The sequence below is a fragment of the Vipera berus genome, assembly GCF_964194415.1.
Source record: "Vipera berus genome assembly, chromosome: 15".
NCBI classification, from domain to species: Eukaryota; Metazoa; Chordata; class Lepidosauria; order Squamata; family Viperidae; genus Vipera; species Vipera berus.
Window position 1 is genome coordinate 439,553 of NC_138218.1, and position 20,991 is coordinate 460,543.

Here is a 20,991-nt window from a genome sequence, read left to right on the forward strand (position 1 = left end):
AAGCAGTTTTTCCTAACAAATGCAAGATATAACATGGGCTATCACTGCAAGGAAACTTCAGATCTGCAAAAGTCATGGTTTTTTGGTGTTCAGTGAGCCGGGGGAACATGAATACGTGTTTGTTTTTCGAATTTGAGCTCTTTCTGCAATGGGCACTTTTCATGCTCTAAGCAGTTTTTCCTAACAAATGCAAGATATAGCATGGGCTATCTCCGCAAGGAAACTTCACATCTGCAAAAGTCATGGTTTTTTGGTCTTCGGGGAGGCAGGGGAACAGGAATATGTGTCTGTTTTTCGAATTTGAGCTCTTTCTGCAATGGGCACTTTTCATGCTCTAAAGCAGTTTTTCCTAACAAATGCAAGATATAGCATGGGCTATCTCCGCAAGGAAACTTCAGATCTGCAAAAGTCATGGTTTTTTGGTCTTCGGGGAGGCAGGGGAACATGAATACGTGTTTGTTTTTCGAATTTGAGCGATTTCTGCAATGGGCACTTTTCATGCTCTAAGCAGTTTTTCCTAACAAATGCAAGATATAGCATGGGCTATCTCCGCAAGGAAACTTCAGATCTGCAAAACCCATGGTTTTTTGGTCTTCGGGGAGGCAGGGGAACAGGAATATGTGTTTGTTTTTCGAATTTGAGCTCTTTCTGCAATGGGCACTTTTCATGCTATAAGCAGTTTTTCCTAACAAATGCAAGATATAGCATGGGCTATCTCCGCAAGGAAACTTCAGATCTGCAAAAGTCATGGTTTTTTGGTGTTCAGTGAGCCGGGGGAACATGAATACGTGTTTGTTTTTCGCATTTGAGCTCTTTCTGCAATGCGCACTTTTCATGCTCTAAGCAGTTTTTCCTAACAAATGCAAGATATAGCATGGGCTATCTCCGCAAGGAAACTTCAGATCTGCAAAACCCATGGTTTTTTGGTCTTCGGGGAGGCAGGGGAACAGGAATATGTGTTTGTTTTTCGAATTTGAGCTCTTTCTGCAATGGGCACTTTTCATGCTCTAAGCAGTTTTTCCTAACAAATGCAAGATATAGCATGGGCTATCTCCGGAAGGAAACTTCACATCTGCAAAAGTCATGGTTTTTTGGTGTTCAGTGAGCTGGGGGAACATGAATACGTGTTTGTTTTTCAAATTTGAGCTCTCTCTGCAATGGGCACTTTTCATGCTCTAAGCAGTTTTTCCTAACAAATGCAAGATATAGCATGGGCTATCTCCGCAAGGAAACTTCAGATCTGCAAAACTCATGGTTTTTTGGTGTTCAGTGAGCCGGGGGAACATGAATACGTGTTTGTTTTTCGAATTTGAGCTCTTTCTGCAATGGGCACTTTTCATGCTCTAAGCAGTTTTTCCTAACAAATGCAAGATATAGCATGGGCTATCTCCGCAAGGAAACTTCACATCTGCAAAAGTCATGGTTTTTTGATCTTCGGGGAGGCAGGGGAACAGGAATATGTGTTTGTTTTTCGAACCTGAGCTCTTTCTGCAATGGGCACTTTTCATACTATAAGCAATTTTTCCTAACAAATGCAAGATATAACATGGGCTATCACTGCAAGGAAACTTCAGATCTGCAAAACTCATGGTTTTTTGGTGTTCAGTGAGCCGGGGGAACATGAATACGTGTTTGTTTTTCGAATTTGAGCTCTTTCTGCAATGGGCACTTTTCATGCTCTAAGCAGTTTTTCCTAACAAATGCAAGATATAGCATGGGCTATCTCCGCAAGGAAACTTCAGATCTGCAAAAGTCATGGTTTTTTGGTCTTCGGGGAGGCAGGGGAACAGGAATATGTGTCTGTTTTTCGAATTTGAGCTCTTTCTGCAATGGGCACTTTTCATGCTCTAAGCAGTTTTTCCTAACAAATGCAAGATATAGCATGGGCTATCTCCGCAAGGAAACTTCACATCTGCAAAAGTCATGGTTTTTTGGTGTTCAGTGAGCTGGGGGAACATGAATACGTGTTTGTTTTTCGAATTTGAGCTCTCTCTGCAATGGGCACTTTTCATGCTCTAAGCAGTTTTTCCTAACAAATGCAAGATATAGCATGGGCTATCTCAGCAAGGAAACTTCAGATCTGCAAAAGTCATGGTTTTTTGGTCTTCGGGGAGGCAGGGGAACATGAATATGTGTTTGTTTTGCGAATTTGAGCTCTATCTGCAATGGGCACTTTTCATGCTATAAGCAGTTTTTCCTAACAAATGCAAGATATAACATGGGCTATCTCCGCAAGGAGACATCCGATCTGCAAAACTCATGGGTTTTTGGTGTTCAGTGAGCCGGGGGAACATGAATACGTGTTTGTTTTTCGAATTTGCGCTCTTTCTGCAATGGGCACTTTTCATGCTCTAAGCAGTTTTTCCTAACAAATGCAAGATATAGCATGGGCTATCTCCGCAAGGAAACTTCAGATCTGCAAAAGTCATGGTTTTTTGGTCTTCGGGGAGGCAGGGGAACATGAATATGTGTTTGTTTTTTGAATTTGAGCTCTTTGTGCAATGGGCACTTTTCATACTATAAGCAGTTTTTCCTAACAAATGCAAGATATAGCATGGGCTATCTCCGCAAGGAAACTTCAGATCTGCAAAACTCATGGTTTTTTGGTGTTCAGTGAGCCGGGGGAACATGAATACGTGTTTGTTTTTCGAATTTGAGCTCTTTCTGCAATGGGCACTTTTCATGCTCTAAGCAGTTTTTCCTAACAAATGCAAGATATAGCATGGGCTATCTCTGCAAGGAAACTTCACATCTGCAAAAGTCATGGTTTTTTGGTCTTCGGGGAGGCAGGGGAACAGGAATACGTGTTTGTTTTTCGAATTTGAGCTCTTTCTGCAATGGGCACTTTTCATACTATAAGCAGTTTTTCCTAACAAATGCAAGATATAGCATGGGCTATCTCCGCAAGGAAACTTCACACCTGCAAAAGTCATGGTTTTTTGGTCTTCGGGGAGACAGGGGAACATGAATACGTGTTTGTTTTTCGAATTTGAGCTCTCTCTGCAATGGGCACTTTTCATGCTCTAAGCAGTTTTTCCTAACAAATGCAAGATATAGCATGGGCTATCTCCGCAAGGAAACTTCAGATCTGCAAAAGTCATGGTTTTTTGGTGTTCAGTGAGCTGGGGGAACATGAATACGTGTTTGTTTTTCGAATTTGAGCTCTCTCTGCAATGGGCACTTTTCATGCTCTAAGCAGTTTTTCCTAACAAATGCAAGATATAGCATGGGCTATCTCCGCAAGGAAACTTCAGATCTGCAAAACTCATGGTTTTTTGGTGTTCAGTGAGCCGGGGGAACATGAATACGTGTTTGTTTTTCGAATTTGAGCTCTTTCTGCAATGGGCACTTTTCATGCTCTAAGCAGTTTTTCCTAACAAATGCAAGATATAGCATGGGCTATCTCCGCAAGGAAACTTCACATCTGCAAAAGTCATGGTTTTTTGATCTTCGGGGAGGCAGGGGAACAGGAATATGTGTTTGTTTTTCGAATTTGAGCTCTTTCTGCAATGGGCACTTTTCATACTATAAGCAGTTTTTCCTAACAAATGCAAGATATAACATGGGCTATCACTGCAAGGAAACTTCAGATCTGCAAAACTCATGGTTTTTTGGTGTTCAGTGAGCCGGGGGAACATGAATACATGTTTGTTTTTCGAATTTGAGCTCTTTCTGCAATGGGCACTTTTCATGCTCTAAGCAGTTTTTCCTAACAAATGCAAGATATAGCATGGGCTATCTCCGCAAGGAAACTTCACATCTGCAAAAGTCATGGTTTTTTGGTCTTCGGGGAGGCAGGGGAACAGGAATATGTGTCTGTTTTTCGAATTTGAGCTCTTTCTGCAATGGGCACTTTTCATGCTCTAAGCAGTTTTTCCTAACAAATGCAAGATATAGCATGGGCTATCTCCGCAAGGAAACTTCACATCTGCAAAAGTCATGGTTTTTTGGTGTTCAGTGAGCTGGGGGAACATGAATACGTGTTTGTTTTTCGAATTTGAGCTCTCTCTGCAATGGGCACTTTTCATGCTCTAAGCAGTTTTTCCTAACAAATGCAAGATATAGCATGGGCTATCTCCGCAAGGAAACTTCAGATCTGCAAAAGTCATGGTTTTTTGGTCTTCGGGGAGGCAGGGGAACATGAATATGTGTTTGTTTTTTGAATTTGAGCTCTTTGTGCAATGGGCACTTTTCATACTATAAGCAGTTTTTCCTAACAAATGCAAGATATAGCATGGTCTATCTCTGCAAGGAAACTTCAGATCTGCAAAAGTCATGGTTTTTTGGTCTTCAGGGAGACAGGGGAACATGAATATGTGTTTGTTTTTTGAATTTGAGCTCTTTGTGCAATGGGAACTTTTCATACTATAAGCAGTTTTTCCTAACAAATGCAAGATATAGCATGGGCTATCTCCGCAAGGAAACTTCAGATCTGCAAAACTCATGGTTTTTTGGTGTTCAGTGAGCCGGGGGAACATGAATACGTGTTTGTTTTTCGAATTTGAGCTCTTTCTGCAATGGGCACTTTTCATGCTCTAAGCAGTTTTTCCTAACAAATGCAAGATATAGCATGGGCTATCTCCGCAAGGAAACTTCACATCTGCAAAAGTCATGGTTTTTTGATCTTCGGGGAGGCAGGGGAACAGGAATATGTGTTTGTTTTTCGAATTTGAGCTCTTTCTGCAATGGGCACTTTTCATACTATAAGCAGTTTTTCCTAACAAATGCAAGATATAACATGGGCTATCACTGCAAGGAAACTTCAGATCTGCAAAAGTCATGGTTTTTTGGTGTTCAGTGAGCCGGGGGAACATGAATACGTGTTTGTTTTTCGAATTTGAGCTCTTTCTGCAATGGGCACTTTTCATGCTCTAAGCAGTTTTTCCTAACAAATGCAAGATATAGCATGGGTTATCTCCGCAAGTAAACTTCACATCTGCAAAAGTCATGGTTTTTTGGTCTTCGGGGAGGCAGGGGAACATGAATATGTGTTTGTTTTTCGAATTTGAGCTCTTTCTGCAATGGGCACTTTTCATACTATAAGCAGTTTTTCCTAACAAATGCAAGACATAGCATGGGCTATCTCCGCAAGGAAACTTCAGATCTGCAAAACTCATGGTTTTTTGGTGTTCAGTGAGCCGGGGGAACATGAATACGTGTTTGTTTTTCGAATTTGCGCTCTTTCTGCAATGGGCACTTTTCATGCTCTAAGCAGTTTTTCCTAACAAATGCAAGATATAGCATGGGCTATCTCCGCAAGGAAACTTCACATCTGCAAAAGTCATGGTTTTTTGGTCTTCGGGGAGGCAGGGGAACAGGAATACGTGTTTGTTTTTCGAATTTGAGCTCTTTCTGCAATGGGCACTTTTCATACTATAAGCAGTTTTTCCTAACAAATGCAAGATATAGCATGGGCTATCTCCGCAAGGAAACTTCACACCTGCAAAAGTCATGGTTTTTTGGTCTTCGGGGAGACAGGGGAACATGAATACGTGTTTGTTTTTCGAATTTGAGCTCTCTCTGCAATGGGCACTTTTCATGCTCTAAGCAGTTTTTCCTAACAAATGCAAGATATAGCATGGGCTATCTCCGCAAGGAAACTTCAGATCTGCAAAAGTCACGGTTTTTTGATCTTCGGGGAGGCAGGGGAACATGAATACGTGTTTGTTTTGCGAATTTGAGCTCTTTCTGCAATGGGCACTTTTCATGCTATAAGCAGTTTTTCCTAACAAATGCAAGATATAACATGGGCTATCTCCGCAAGGAGACATCCGATCTGCAAAACTCATGGGTTTTTGGTGTTCAGTGAGCCGGGGGAACATGAATACGTGTTTGTTTTTCGAATTTGCGCTCTTTCTGCAATGGGCACTTTTCATAGTATAAGCAGTTTTTCCTAACAAATGCAAGATATAGCATGGGCTATCTCCGCAAGGAAACTTCAGATCTGCAAAAGTCATGGTTTTTTGGTCTTCGGGGAGGCAGGGGAACATGAATATGTGTTTGTTTTTTGAATTTGAGCTCTTTGTGCAATGGGCACTTTTCATACTATAAGCAGTTTTTCCTAACAAATGTAAGATATAGCATGGGCTATCTCTGCAAGGAAACTTCAGATCTGCAAAAGTCATGGTTTTTTGGTCTTCAGGGAGACAGGGGAACATGAATATGTGTTTGTTTTTTGAATTTGAGCTCTTTGTGCAATGGGCACTTTTCATGCTCTAAGCAGTTTTTCCTAACAAATGCAAGATATAGCATGGGCTATCTCCGCAAGGAAACTTCACATCTGCAAAAGTCATGGTTTTTTGATCTTCGGGGAGGCAGGGGAACAGGAATATGTGTTTGTTTTTCGAATTTGAGCTCTTTCTGCAATGGGCACTTTTCATACTATAAGCAGTTTTTCCTAACAAATGCAAGATATAACATGGGCTATCACTGCAAGGAAACTTCAGATCTGCAAAACTCATGGTTTTTTGGTGTTCAGTGAGCCGGGGGAACATGAATACGTGTTTGTTTTTCGAATTTGAGCTCTTTCTGCAATGGGCACTTTTCATGCTTTAAGCAGTTTTTCCTAACAAATGCAAGATATAGCATGGGCTATCTCCGCAAGGAAACTTCAGATCTGCAAAACCCATGGTTTTTTGGTCTTCGGGGAGGCAGGGGAACAGGAATATGTGTTTGTTTTTCGAATTTGAGCTCTTTCTGCAATGGGCACTTTTCATGCTATAAGCAGTTTTTCCTAACAAATGCAAGATATAGGATGGGCTATCTCCGCAAGGAAACTTCACACCTGCAAAAGTCATGGTTTTTTGGTCTTCGGGGAGACAGGGGAACATGAATACGTGTTTGTTTTTCGAATTTGAGCTCTCTCTGCAATGGGCACTTTTCATGCTCTAAGCAGTTTTTCCTAACAAATGCAAGATATAGCATGGGCTATCTCCGCAAGGAAACTTCAGATCTGCAAAAGTCATGGTTTTTTGGTCTTCGGGGAGGCAGGGGAACATGAATACGTGTTTGTTTTGCGAATTTGCGCTCTTTCTGCAATGGGCACTTTTCATGTTATAAGCAGTTTTTCCTAACAAATGCAAGATATAACATGGGCTATCTCCGCAAGGAGACATCCGATCTGCAAAACTCATGGGTTTTTGGTGTTCAGTGAGCCGGGGGAACATGAATACGTGTTTGTTTTTCGAATTTGCGCTCTTTCTGCAATGGGCACTTTTCATGCTCTAAGCAGTTTTTCCTAACAAATGCAAGATATAGCATGGGCTATCTCCGCAAGGAAACTTCAGATCTGCAAAAGTCATGGTTTTTTGATCTTCGGGGAGGCAGGGGAACAGGAATATGTGTTTGTTTTTCGAATTTGAGCTCTTTCTGCAATGGGCACTTTTCATACTATAAGCAGTTTTTCCTAACAAATGCAAGATATAACATGGGCTATCACTGCAAGGAAACTTCAGATCTGCAAAACACATGGTTTTTTGGTGTTCAGTGAGCCGGGGGAACATGAATACGTGTTTGTTTTTCGAATTTGAGCTCTTTCTGCAATGGGCACTTTTCATGCTCTAAGCAGTTTTTCCTAACAAATGCAAGATATAGCATGGGCTATCTCCGCAAGGAAACTTCAGATCTGCAAAACCCATGGTTTTTTGGTCTTCGGGGAGGCAGGGGAACATGAATACGTGTTTGTTTTTCGAATTTGAGCTCTCTCTGCAATGGGCACTTTTCATGCTCTAAGCAGTTTTTCCTAACAAATGCAAGATATAGCATGGGCTATCTCCGCAAGGAAACTTCAGATCTGCAAAAGTCATGGTTTTTTGGTCTTCGGGGAGGCAGGGGAACATGAATACGTGTTTGTTTTGCGAATTTGCGCTCTTTCTGCAATGGGCACTTTTCATGTTATAAGCAGTTTTTCCTAACAAATGCAAGATATAACATGGGCTATCTCCGCAAGGAGACATCCGATCTGCAAAACTCATGGGTTTTTGGTGTTCAGTGAGCCGGGGGAACATGAATACGTGTTTGTTTTTCGAATTTGCGCTCTTTCTGCAATGGGCACTTTTCATGCTCTAAGCAGTTTTTCCTAACAAATGCAAGATATAGCATGGGCTATCTCCGCAAGGAAACTTCAGATCTGCAAAAGTCATGGTTTTTTGGTCTTCGGGGAGGCAGGGGAACATGAATATGTGTTTGTTTTTTGAATTTGAGCTCTTTGTGCAATGGGCACTTTTCATACTATAAGCAGTTTTTCCTAACAAATGTAAGATATAGCATGGGCTATCTCTGCAAGGAAACTTCAGATCTGCAAAAGTCATGGTTTTTTGGTCTTCAGGGAGACAGGGGAACATGAATATGTGTTTGTTTTTTGAATTTGAGCTCTTTGTGCAATGGGCACTTTTCATGCTCTAAGCAGTTTTTCCTAACAAATGCAAGATATAGCATGGGCTATCTCCGCAAGGAAACTTCACATCTGCAAAAGTCATGGTTTTTTGATCTTCGGGGAGGCAGGGGAACAGGAATATGTGTTTGTTTTTCGAATTTGAGCTCTTTCTGCAATGGGCACTTTTCATACTATAAGCAGTTTTTCCTAACAAATGCGAGATATAACATGGGCTATCACTGCAAGGAAACTTCAGATCTGCAAAACTCATGGTTTTTTGGTGTTCAGTGAGCCGGGGGAACATGAATACGTGTTTGTTTTTCGAATTTGAGCTCTTTCTGCAATGGGCACTTTTCATGCTCTAAGCAGTTTTTCCTAACAAATGCAAGATATAGCATGGGCTATCTCCGCAAGGAAACTTCAGATCTGCAAAACCCATGGTTTTTTGGTCTTCGGGGAGGCAGGGGAACATGAATACGTGTTTGTTTTTCGAATTTGAGCTCTCTCTGCAATGGGCACTTTTCATGCTCTAAGCAGTTTTTCCTAACAAATGCAAGATATAGCATGGGCTATCTCCGCAAGGAAACTTCAGATCTGCAAAAGTCATGGTTTTTTGGTCTTCGGGGAGGCAGGGGAACATGAATACGTGTTTGTTTTGCGAATTTGCGCTCTTTCTGCAATGGGCACTTTTCATGCTATAAGCAGTTTTTCCTAACAAATGCAAGATATAACATGGGCTATCTACGCAAGGAGACATTCGATCTGCAAAACTCATGGGTTTTTGGTGTTCAGTGAGCCGGGGGAACATGAATACGTGTTTGTTTTTCGAATTTGCGCTCTTTCTGCAATGGGCACTTTTCATGCTCTAAGCAGTTTTTCCTAACAAATGCAAGATATAGCATGGGCTATCTCCGCAAGGAAACTTCAGATCTGCAAAAGTCACGGTTTTTTGATCTTCGGGGAGGCAGGGGAACATGAATACGTGTTTGTTTTGCGAATTTGAGCTCTTTCTGCAATGGGCACTTTTCATGCTATAAGCAGTTTTTCCTAACAAATGCAAGATATAACATGGGCTATCTCCGCAAGGAGACATCCGATCTGCAAAACTCATGGGTTTTTGGTGTTCAGTGAGCCGGGGGAACATGAATACGTGTTTGTTTTTCGAATTTGCGCTCTTTCTGCAATGGGCACTTTTCATAGTATAAGCAGTTTTTCCTAACAAATGCAAGATATAGCATGGGCTATCTCCGCAAGGAAACTTCAGATCTGCAAAAGTCATGGTTTTTTGGTCTTCGGGGAGGCAGGGGAACATGAATATGTGTTTGTTTTTTGAATTTGAGCTCTTTGTGCAATGGGCACTTTTCATACTATAAGCAGTTTTTCCTAACAAATGTAAGATATAGCATGGGCTATCTCTGCAAGGAAACTTCAGATCTGCAAAAGTCATGGTTTTTTGGTCTTCAGGGAGACAGGGGAACATGAATATGTGTTTGTTTTTTGAATTTGAGCTCTTTGTGCAATGGGCACTTTTCATGCTCTAAGCAGTTTTTCCTAACAAATGCAAGATATAGCATGGGCTATCTCCGCAAGGAAACTTCACATCTGCAAAAGTCATGGTTTTTTGATCTTCGGGGAGGCAGGGGAACAGGAATATGTGTTTGTTTTTCGAATTTGAGCTCTTTCTGCAATGGGCACTTTTCATACTATAAGCAGTTTTTCCTAACAAATGCAAGATATAACATGGGCTATCACTGCAAGGAAACTTCAGATCTGCAAAACTCATGGTTTTTTGGTGTTCAGTGAGCCGGGGGAACATGAATACGTGTTTGTTTTTCGAATTTGAGCTCTTTCTGCAATGGGCACTTTTCATGCTCTAAGCAGTTTTTCCTAACAAATGCAAGATATAGCATGGGCTATCTCCGCAAGGAAACTTCAGATCTGCAAAACCCATGGTTTTTTGGTCTTCGGGGAGGCAGGGGAACAGGAATATGTGTTTGTTTTTCGAATTTGAGCTCTTTCTGCAATGGGCACTTTTCATGCTATAAGCAGTTTTTCCTAACAAATGCAAGATATAGGATGGGCTATCTCCGCAAGGAAACTTCACACCTGCAAAAGTCATGGTTTTTTGGTCTTCGGGGAGACAGGGGAACATGAATACGTGTTTGTTTTTCGAATTTGAGCTCTCTCTGCAATGGGCACTTTTCATGCTCTAAGCAGTTTTTCCTAACAAATGCAAGATATAGCATGGGCTATCTCCGCAAGGAAACTTCAGATCTGCAAAAGTCATGGTTTTTTGGTCTTCGGGGAGGCAGGGGAACATGAATACGTGTTTGTTTTGCGAATTTGCGCTCTTTCTGCAATGGGCACTTTTCATGTTATAAGCAGTTTTTCCTAACAAATGCAAGATATAACATGGGCTATCTCCGCAAGGAGACATCCGATCTGCAAAACTCATGGGTTTTTGGTGTTCAGTGAGCCGGGGGAACATGAATACGTGTTTGTTTTTCGAATTTGCGCTCTTTCTGCAATGGGCACTTTTCATGCTCTAAGCAGTTTTTCCTAACAAATGCAAGATATAGCATGGGCTATCTCCGCAAGGAAACTTCAGATCTGCAAAAGTCATGGTTTTTTGATCTTCGGGGAGGCAGGGGAACAGGAATATGTGTTTGTTTTTCGAATTTGAGCTCTTTCTGCAATGGGCACTTTTCATACTATAAGCAGTTTTTCCTAACAAATGCAAGATATAACATGGGCTATCACTGCAAGGAAACTTCAGATCTGCAAAACTCATGGTTTTTTGGTGTTCAGTGAGCCGGGGGAACATGAATACGTGTTTGTTTTTCGAATTTGAGCTCTTTCTGCAATGGGCACTTTTCATGCTCTAAGCAGTTTTTCCTAACAAATGCAAGATATAGCATGGGCTATCTCCGCAAGGAAACTTCAGATCTGCAAAACCCATGGTTTTTTGGTCTTCGGGGAGGCAGGGGAACATGAATACGTGTTTGTTTTTCGAATTTGAGCTCTCTCTGCAATGGGCACTTTTCATGCTCTAAGCAGTTTTTCCTAACAAATGCAAGATATAGCATGGGCTATCTCCGCAAGGAAACTTCAGATCTGCAAAAGTCATGGTTTTTTGGTCTTCGGGGAGGCAGGGGAACATGAATACGTGTTTGTTTTGCGAATTTGCGCTCTTTCTGCAATGGGCACTTTTCATGCTCTAAGCAGTTTTTCCTAACAAATGCAAGATATAGCATGGGCTATCTCCGCAAGGAAACTTCAGATCTGCAAAAGTCATGGTTTTTTGGTCTTCGGGGAGGCAGGGGAACATGAATATGTGTTTGTTTTTTGAATTTGAGCTCTTTGTGCAATGGGCACTTTTCATACTATAAGCAGTTTTTCCTAACAAATGTAAGATATAGCATGGGCTATCTCTGCAAGGAAACTTCAGATCTGCAAAAGTCATGGTTTTTTGGTCTTCAGGGAGACAGGGGAACATGAATATGTGTTTGTTTTTTGAATTTGAGCTCTTTGTGCAATGGGCACTTTTCATGCTCTAAGCAGTTTTTCCTAACAAATGCAAGATATAGCATGGGCTATCTCCGCAAGGAAACTTCACATCTGCAAAAGTCATGGTTTTTTGATCTTCGGGGAGGCAGGGGAACAGGAATATGTGTTTGTTTTTCGAATTTGAGCTCTTTCTGCAATGGGCACTTTTCATACTATAAGCAGTTTTTCCTAACAAATGCAAGATATAACATGGGCTATCACTGCAAGGAAACTTCAGATCTGCAAAACTCATGGTTTTTTGGTGTTCAGTGAGCCGGGGGAACATGAATACGTGTTTGTTTTTCGAATTTGAGCTCTTTCTGCAATGGGCACTTTTCATGCTCTAAGCAGTTTTTCCTAACAAATGCAAGATATAGCATGGGCTATCTCCGCAAGGAAACTTCAGATCTGCAAAACCCATTGTTTTTTGGTCTTCGGGGAGGCAGGGGAACATGAATACGTGTTTGTTTTTCGAATTTGAGCTCTCTCTGCAATGGGCACTTTTCATGCTCTAAGCAGTTTTTCCTAACAAATGCAAGATATAGCATGGGCTATCTCCGCAAGGAAACTTCAGATCTGCAAAAGTCATGGTTTTTTGGTCTTCGGGGAGGCAGGGGAACATGAATACGTGTTTGTTTTGCGAATTTGCGCTCTTTCTGCAATGGGCACTTTTCATGCTATAAGCAGTTTTTCCTAACAAATGCAAGATATAACATGGGCTATCTCCGCAAGGAGACATTCGATCTGCAAAACTCATGGGTTTTTGGTGTTCAGTGAGCCGGGGGAACATGAATACGTGTTTGTTTTTCGAATTTGCGCTCTTTCTGCAATGGGCACTTTTCATGCTCTAAGCAGTTTTTCCTAACAAATGCAAGATATAGCATGGGCTATCTCCGCAAGGAAACTTCAGATCTGCAAAAGTCATGGTTTTTTGGTCTTCGGGGAGGCAGGGGAACATGAATATGTGTTTGTTTTTTGAATTTGAGCTCTTTGTGCAATGGGCACTTTTCATACCATAAGCAGTTTTTCCTAACAAATGCAAGATATAACATGGGCTATCACTGCAAGGAAACTTCAGATCTGCAAAACTCATGGTTTTTTGGTGTTCAGTGAGCCGGGGGAACATGAATACGTGTTTGTTTTTCGAATTTGAGCTCTTTCTGCAATGGGCACTTTTCATGCTCTAAGCAGTTTTTCCTAACAAATGCAAGATATAGCATGGGCTATCTCCGCAAGGAAACTTCAGATCTGCAAAACCCATGGTTTTTTGGTCTTCGGGGAGGCAGGGGAACAGGAATATGTGTTTGTTTTTCGAATTTGAGCTCTTTCTGCAATGGGCACTTTTCATGCTATAAGCAGTTTTTCCTAACAAATGCAAGATATAGGATGGGCTATCTCCGCAAGGAAACTTCACACCTGCAAAAGTCATGGTTTTTTGGTCTTCGGGGAGACAGGGGAACATGAATACGTGTTTGTTTTTCGAATTTGAGCTCTCTCTGCAATGGGCACTTTTCATGCTCTAAGCAGTTTTTCCTAACAAATGCAAGATATAGCATGGGCTATCTCCGCAAGGAAACTTCAGATCTGCAAAAGTCATGGTTTTTTGGTCTTCGGGGAGGCAGGGGAACATGAATACGTGTTTGTTTTGCGAATTTGCGCTCTTTCTGCAATGGGCACTTTTCATGTTATAAGCAGTTTTTCCTAACAAATGCAAGATATAACATGGGCTATCTCCGCAAGGAGACATCCGATCTGCAAAACTCATGGGTTTTTGGTGTTCAGTGAGCCGGGGGAACATGAATACGTGTTTGTTTTTCGAATTTGCGCTCTTTCTGCAATGGGCACTTTTCATGCTCTAAGCAGTTTTTCCTAACAAATGCAAGATATAGCATGGGCTATCTCCGCAAGGAAACTTCAGATCTGCAAAAGTCATGGTTTTTTGATCTTCGGGGAGGCAGGGGAACAGGAATATGTGTTTGTTTTTCGAATTTGAGCTCTTTCTGCAATGGGCACTTTTCATACTATAAGCAGTTTTTCCTAACAAATGCAAGATATAACATGGGCTATCACTGCAAGGAAACTTCAGATCTGCAAAACTCATGGTTTTTTGGTGTTCAGTGAGCCGGGGGAACATGAATACGTGTTTGTTTTTCGAATTTGAGCTCTTTCTGCAATGGGCACTTTTCATGCTCTAAGCAGTTTTTCCTAACAAATGCAAGATATAGCATGGGCTATCTCCGCAAGGAAACTTCAGATCTGCAAAAGTCATGGTTTTTTGGTCTTCGGGGAGGCAGGGGAACATGAATACGTGTTTGTTTTGCGAATTTGCGCTCTTTCTGCAATGGGCACTTTTCATGTTATAAGCAGTTTTTCCTAACAAATGCAAGATATAACATGGGCTATCTCCGCAAGGAGACATCCGATCTGCAAAACTCATGGGTTTTTGGTGTTCAGTGAGCCGGGGGAACATGAATACGTGTTTGTTTTTCGAATTTGCGCTCTTTCTGCAATGGGCACTTTTCATGCTCTAAGCAGTTTTTCCTAACAAATGCAAGATATAGCATGGGCTATCTCCGCAAGGAAACTTCAGATCTGCAAAAGTCATGGTTTTTTGGTCTTCGGGGAGGCAGGGGAACATGAATATGTGTTTGTTTTTTGAATTTGAGCTCTTTGTGCAATGGGCACTTTTCATGCTCTAAGCAGTTTTTCCTAACAAATGCAAGATATAGCATGGGCTATCTCCGCAAGGAAACTTCACATCTGCAAAAGTCATGGTTTTTTGATCTTCGGGGAGGCAGGGGAACAGGAATATGTGTTTGTTTTTCGAATTTGAGCTCTTTCTGCAATGGGCACTTTTCATACTATAAGCAGTTTTTCCTAACAAATGCAAGATATAACATGGGCTATCACTGCAAGGAAACTTCAGATCTGCAAAACTCATGGTTTTTTGGTGTTCAGTGAGCCGGGGGAACATGAATACGTGTTTGTTTTTCGAATTTGAGCTCTTTCTGCAATGGGCACTTTTCATGCTCTAAGCAGTTTTTCCTAACAAATGCAAGATATAGCATGGGCTATCTCCGCAAGGAAACTTCAGATCTGCAAAACCCATGGTTTTTTGGTCTTCGGGGAGGCAGGGGAACAGGAATATGTGTTTGTTTTTCGAATTTGAGCTCTTTCTGCAATGGGCACTTTTCATGTTATAAGCAGTTTTTCCTAACAAATGCAAGATATAGGATGGGCTATCTCCGCAAGGAAACTTCACACCTGCAAAAGTCATGGTTTTTTGGTCTTCGGGGAGACAGGGGAACATGAATACGTGTTTGTTTTTCGAATTTGAGCTCTCTCTGCAATGGGCACTTTTCATACTCTAAGCAGTTTTTCCTAACAAATGCAAGATATAGCATGGGCTATCTCCGCAAGGAAACTTCAGATCTGCAAAAGTCATGGTTTTTTGGTCTTCGGGGAGGCAGGGGAACATGAATACGTGTTTGTTTTGCGAATTTGCGCTCTTTCTGCAATGGGCACTTTTCATGTTATAAGCAGTTTTTCCTAACAAATGCAAGATATAACATGGGCTATCTCCGCAAGGAGACATCCGATCTGCAAAACTCATGGGTTTTTGGTGTTCAGTGAGCCGGGGGAACATGAATACGTGTTTGTTTTTCGAATTTGCGCTCTTTCTGCAATGGGCACTTTTCATGCTCTAAGCAGTTTTTCCTAACAAATGCAAGATATAGCATGGGCTATCTCCGCAAGGAAACTTCAGATCTGCAAAAGTCATGGTTTTTTTATCTTCGGGGAGGCAGGGGAACAGGAATATGTGTTTGTTTTTCGAATTTGAGCTCTTTCTGCAATGGGCACTTTTCATACTATAAGCAGTTTTTCCTAACAAATGCAAGATATAACATGGGCTATCACTGCAAGGAAACTTCAGATCTGCAAAACTCATGGTTTTTTGGTGTTCAGTGAGCCGGGGGAACATGAATACGTGTTTGTTTTTCGAATTTGAGCTCTTTCTGCAATGGGCACTTTTCATGCTCTAAGCAGTTTTTCCTAACAAATGCAAGATATAGCATGGGCTATCTCCGCAAGGAAACTTCAGATCTGCAAAACCCATGGTTTTTTGGTCTTCGGGGAGGCAGGGGAACATGAATACGTGTTTGTTTTTCGAATTTGAGCTCTCTCTGCAATGGGCACTTTTCATGCTCTAAGCAGTTTTTCCTAACAAATGCAAGATATAGCATGGGCTATCTCCGCAAGGAAACTTCAGATCTGCAAAAGTCATGGTTTTTTGGTCTTCGGGGAGGCAGGGGAACATGAATACGTGTTTGTTTTGCGAATTTGCGCTCTTTCTGCAATGGGCACTTTTCATGTTATAAGCAGTTTTTCCTAACAAATGCAAGATATAACATGGGCTATCTCCGCAAGGAGACATCCGATCTGCAAAACTCATGGGTTTTTGGTGTTCAGTGAGCCGGGGGAACATGAATACGTGTTTGTTTTTCGAATTTGCGCTCTTTCTGCAATGGGCACTTTTCATGCTCTAAGCAGTTTTTCCTAACAAATGCAAGATATAGCATGGGCTATCTCCGCAAGGAAACTTCAGATCTGCAAAAGTCATGGTTTTTTGGTCTTCGGGGAGGCAGGGGAACATGAATATGTGTTTGTTTTTTGAATTTGAGCTCTTTGTGCAATGGGCACTTTTCATGCTCTAAGCAGTTTTTCCTAACAAATGCAAGATATAGCATGGGCTATCTCCGCAAGGAAACTTCACATCTGCAAAAGTCATGGTTTTTTGATCTTCGGGGAGGCAGGGGAACAGGAATATGTGTTTGTTTTTCGAATTTGAGCTCTTTCTGCAATGGGCACTTTTCATACTATAAGCAGTTTTTCCTAACAAATGCAAGATATAACATGGGCTATCACTGCAAGGAAACTTCAGATCTGCAAAACTCATGGTTTTTTGGTGTTCAGTGAGCCGGGGGAACATGAATACGTGTTTGTTTTTCGAATTTGAGCTCTTTCTGCAATGGGCACTTTTCATGCTCTAAGCAGTTTTTCCTAACAAATGCAAGATATAGCATGGGCTATCTCCGCAAGGAAACTTCAGATCTGCAAAACCCATGGTTTTTTGGTCTTCGGGGAGGCAGGGGAACATGAATACGTGTTTGTTTTTCGAATTTGAGCTCTCTCTGCAATGGGCACTTTTCATGCTCTAAGCAGTTTTTCCTAACAAATGCAAGATATAGCATGGGCTATCTCCGCAAGGAAACTTCAGATCTGCAAAAGTCATGGTTTTTTGGTCTTCGGGGAGGCAGGGGAACATGAATACGTGTTTGTTTTGCGAATTTGCGCTCTTTCTGCAATGGGCACTTTTCATGCTATAAGCAGTTTTTCCTAACAAATGCAAGATATAACATGGGCTATCTCCGCAAGGAGACATTCGATCTGCAAAACTCATGGGTTTTTGGTGTTCAGTGAGCCGGGGGAACATGAATACGTGTTTGTTTTTCGAATTTGCGCTCTTTCTGCAATGGGCACTTTTCATGCTCTAAGCAGTTTTTCCTAACAAATGCAAGATATAGCATGGGCTATCTCCGCAAGGAAACTTCAGATCTGCAAAAGTCATGGTTTTTTGGTGTTCAGTGAGCCGGGGGAACATGAATACGTGTTTGTTTTTCGAATTTGAGCTCTTTCTGCAATGGGCACTTTTCATGCTATAAGCAGTTTTTCCTAACAAATGCAAGATATAACATGGGCTATCTCCGCAAGGAAACTTCAGATCTGCAAAACTCATGGGTTTTTGGTGTTCAGTGAGCCGGGGGAACATGAATACGTGTTTGTTTTTCGAATTTGCGCTCTTTCTGCAATGGGCACTTTTCATGCTCTAAGCAGTTTTTCCTAACAAATGCAAGATATAACATGGGCTATCACTGCAAGGAAACTTCAGATCTGCAAAAGTCATGGTTTTTTGGTGTTCAGTGAGCCGGGGGAACATGAATACGTGTTTGTTTTTCGAATTTGAGCTCTTTCTGCAATGGGCACTTTTCATGCTCTAAGCAGTTTTTCCTAACAAATGCAAGATATAGCATGGGCTATCTCCGCAAGGAAACTTCAGATCTGCAAAACTCATGGTTTTTTGGTGTTCAGTGAGCCGGGGGAACATGAATACGTGTTTGTTTTTCGAATTTGAGCTCTTTCTGCAATGGGCACTTTTCATGCTCTAAGCAGTTTTTCCTAACAAATGCAAGATATAGCATGGGCTATCTCCGCAAGGAAACTTCACATCTGCAAAAGTCATGGTTTTTTGATCTTCGGGGACGCAGGGGAACAGGAATATGTGTTTGTTTTTCGAATTTGAGGTCTTTCTGCAATGGGCACTTTTCATACTATAAGCAGTTTTTCCTAACAAATGCAAGATATAACATGGGCTATCACTGCAAGGAAACTTCAGATCTGCAAAAGTCATGGTTTTTTGGTGTTCAGTGAGCCGGGGGAACATGAATACGTGTTTGTTTTTCGAATTTGAGCTCTTTCTGCAATGGGCACTTTTCATGCTCTAAGCAGTTTTTCCTAACAAATGCAAGATATAGCATGGGCTATCTCCGCAAGGAAACTTCAGATCTGCAAAACTCATGGTTTTTTGGTGTTCAGTGAGCCGGGGGAACATGAATACGTGTTTGTTTTTCGAATTTGAGCTCTTTCTGCAATGGGCACTTTTCATGCTCTAAGCAGTTTTTCCTAACAAATGCAAGATATAGCATGGGCTATCTCCGCAAGGAAACTTCACATCTGCAAAAGTCATGGTTTTTTGATCTTCGGGGAGGCAGGGGAACAGGAATATGTGTTTGTTTTTCGAATTTGAGCTCTTTCTGCAATGGGCACTTTTCATGCTCTAAGCAGTTTTTCCTAACAAATGCAAGATATAACATGGGCTATCTCCGCAAGGAAACTTCACATCTGCAAAAGTCATGGTTTTTTAGTCTTCGGGGAGGCAGGGGAACAGGAATACGTGTTTGTTTTTCGAATTTGAGCTCTTTCTGCAATGGGCACTTTTCATACTATAAGCAGTTTTTCCTAACAAATGCAAGATATAGCATGGGCTATCTCCGCAAGGAAACTTCACACCTGCAAAAGTCATGGTTTTTTGGTCTTCGGGGAGACAGGGGAACATGAATACGTGTTTGTTTTTTGAATTTGCGCTCTTTCTGCAATGGGCACTTTTCATGCTCTAAGCAGTTTTTCCTAACAAATGCAAGATATAGCATGGGCTATCTCCGCAAGGAAACTTCAGATCTGCAAAAGTCATGGTTTTTTGGTCTTCGGGGAGGCAGGGGAACATGAATATGTGTTTGTTTTTTGAATTTGAGCTCTTTGTGCAATGGGCACTTTTCATACTATAAGCAGTTTTTCCTAACAAATGTAAGATATAGCATGGGCTATCTCTGCAAGGAAACTTCAGATCTGCAAAAGTCATGGTTTTTTGGTCTTCAGGGAGACAGGGGAACATGAATATGTGTTTGTTTTTTGAATTTGAGCTCTTTGTGCAATGGGCACTTTTCATGCTCTAAGCAGTTTTTCCTAACAAATGCAAGATATAGCATGGGCTATCTCCGCAAGGAAACTTCACATCTGCAAAAGTCATGGTTTTTTGATCTTCGGGGACGCAGGGGAACAGGAATATGTGTTTGTTTTTCGAATTTGAGGTCTTTCTGCAATGGGCACTTTTCATACTATAAGCAGTTTTTCCTAACAAATGCAAGATATAACATGGGCTATCACTGCAAGGAAACTTCAGATCTGCAAAAGTCATGGTTTTTTGGTGTTCAGTGAGCCGGGGGAACATGAATACGTGTTTGTTTTTCGAATTTGAGCTCTTTCTGCAATGGGCACTTTTCATGCTCTAAGCAGTTTTTCCTAACAAATGCAAGATATAGCATGGGCTATCTCCGCAAGGAAACTTCACATCTGCAAAAGTCATGGTTTTTTGGTCTTCGGGGAGGCAGGGGAACAGGAATATGTGTTTGTTTTTCAAATTTGAGCTCTTTCTGCAATGGGCACTTTTCATACTATAAGCAGTTTTTCCTAACAAATGCAAGATATAGCATGGGCTATCTCCGCAAGGAAACTTCAGATCTGCAAAACTCATGGTTTTTTGGTGTTCAGTGAGCCGGGGGAACATGAATACGTGTTTGTTTTTCGAATTTGAGCTCTTTCTGCAATGGGCACTTTTCATGCTCTAAGCAGTTTTTCCTAACAAATGCAAGATATAGCATGGGCTATCTCCGCAAGGAAACTTCACATCTGCAAAAGTCATGGTTTTTTGATCTTCGGGGAGGCAGGGGAACAGGAATATGTGTTTGTTTTTCGAATTTGAGCTCTTTCTGCAATGGGCACTTTTCATACTATAAGCAGTTTTTCCTAAGAAATGCAAGATATAACATGGGCTATCACTGCAAGGAAACTTCACATCTGCAAAAGTCATGGTTTTTTGGTGTTCAGTGAGCCGGGGGAACAGGAATATGTGTTTGTTTTTCGAATTTGAGCTCTTTCTGCAATGGGCACTTTTCATGCTCTAAGCAGTTTTTCCTAACAAATGCAAGATATAGCATGGGCTATCTCCGCAAGGAAACTTCACATCTGCAAAAGTCATGGTTTTTTGGTCTTCGGGGAGGCAGGGGAACAGGAATATGTGTTTGTTTTTCGAATTTGAGCTCTTTCTGCAATGGGCACTTTTCATAGTATAAGCAGTTTTTCCTAACAAATGCAAGATATAGCATGGGCTATCTCCGCAAGGAAACTTCAGATCTGCAAAAGTCATGGTTTTTTCGTCTTCGGGGAGGCAGGGGAACAGGAATATGTGTTTGTTTTGCGAATTTGAGCTCTATCTGCAATGGGCACTTTTCATGCTATAAGCAGTTTTTCCTAACAAATGCAAGATATAGCATGGGCTATCTCCGCAAGGAAACTTCAGATCTGCAAAACTCATGGTTTTTTGGTGTTCAGTGAGCCGGGGGAACATGAATACGTGTTTGTTTTTCGAATTTGAGCTCTTTCTGCAATGGGCACTT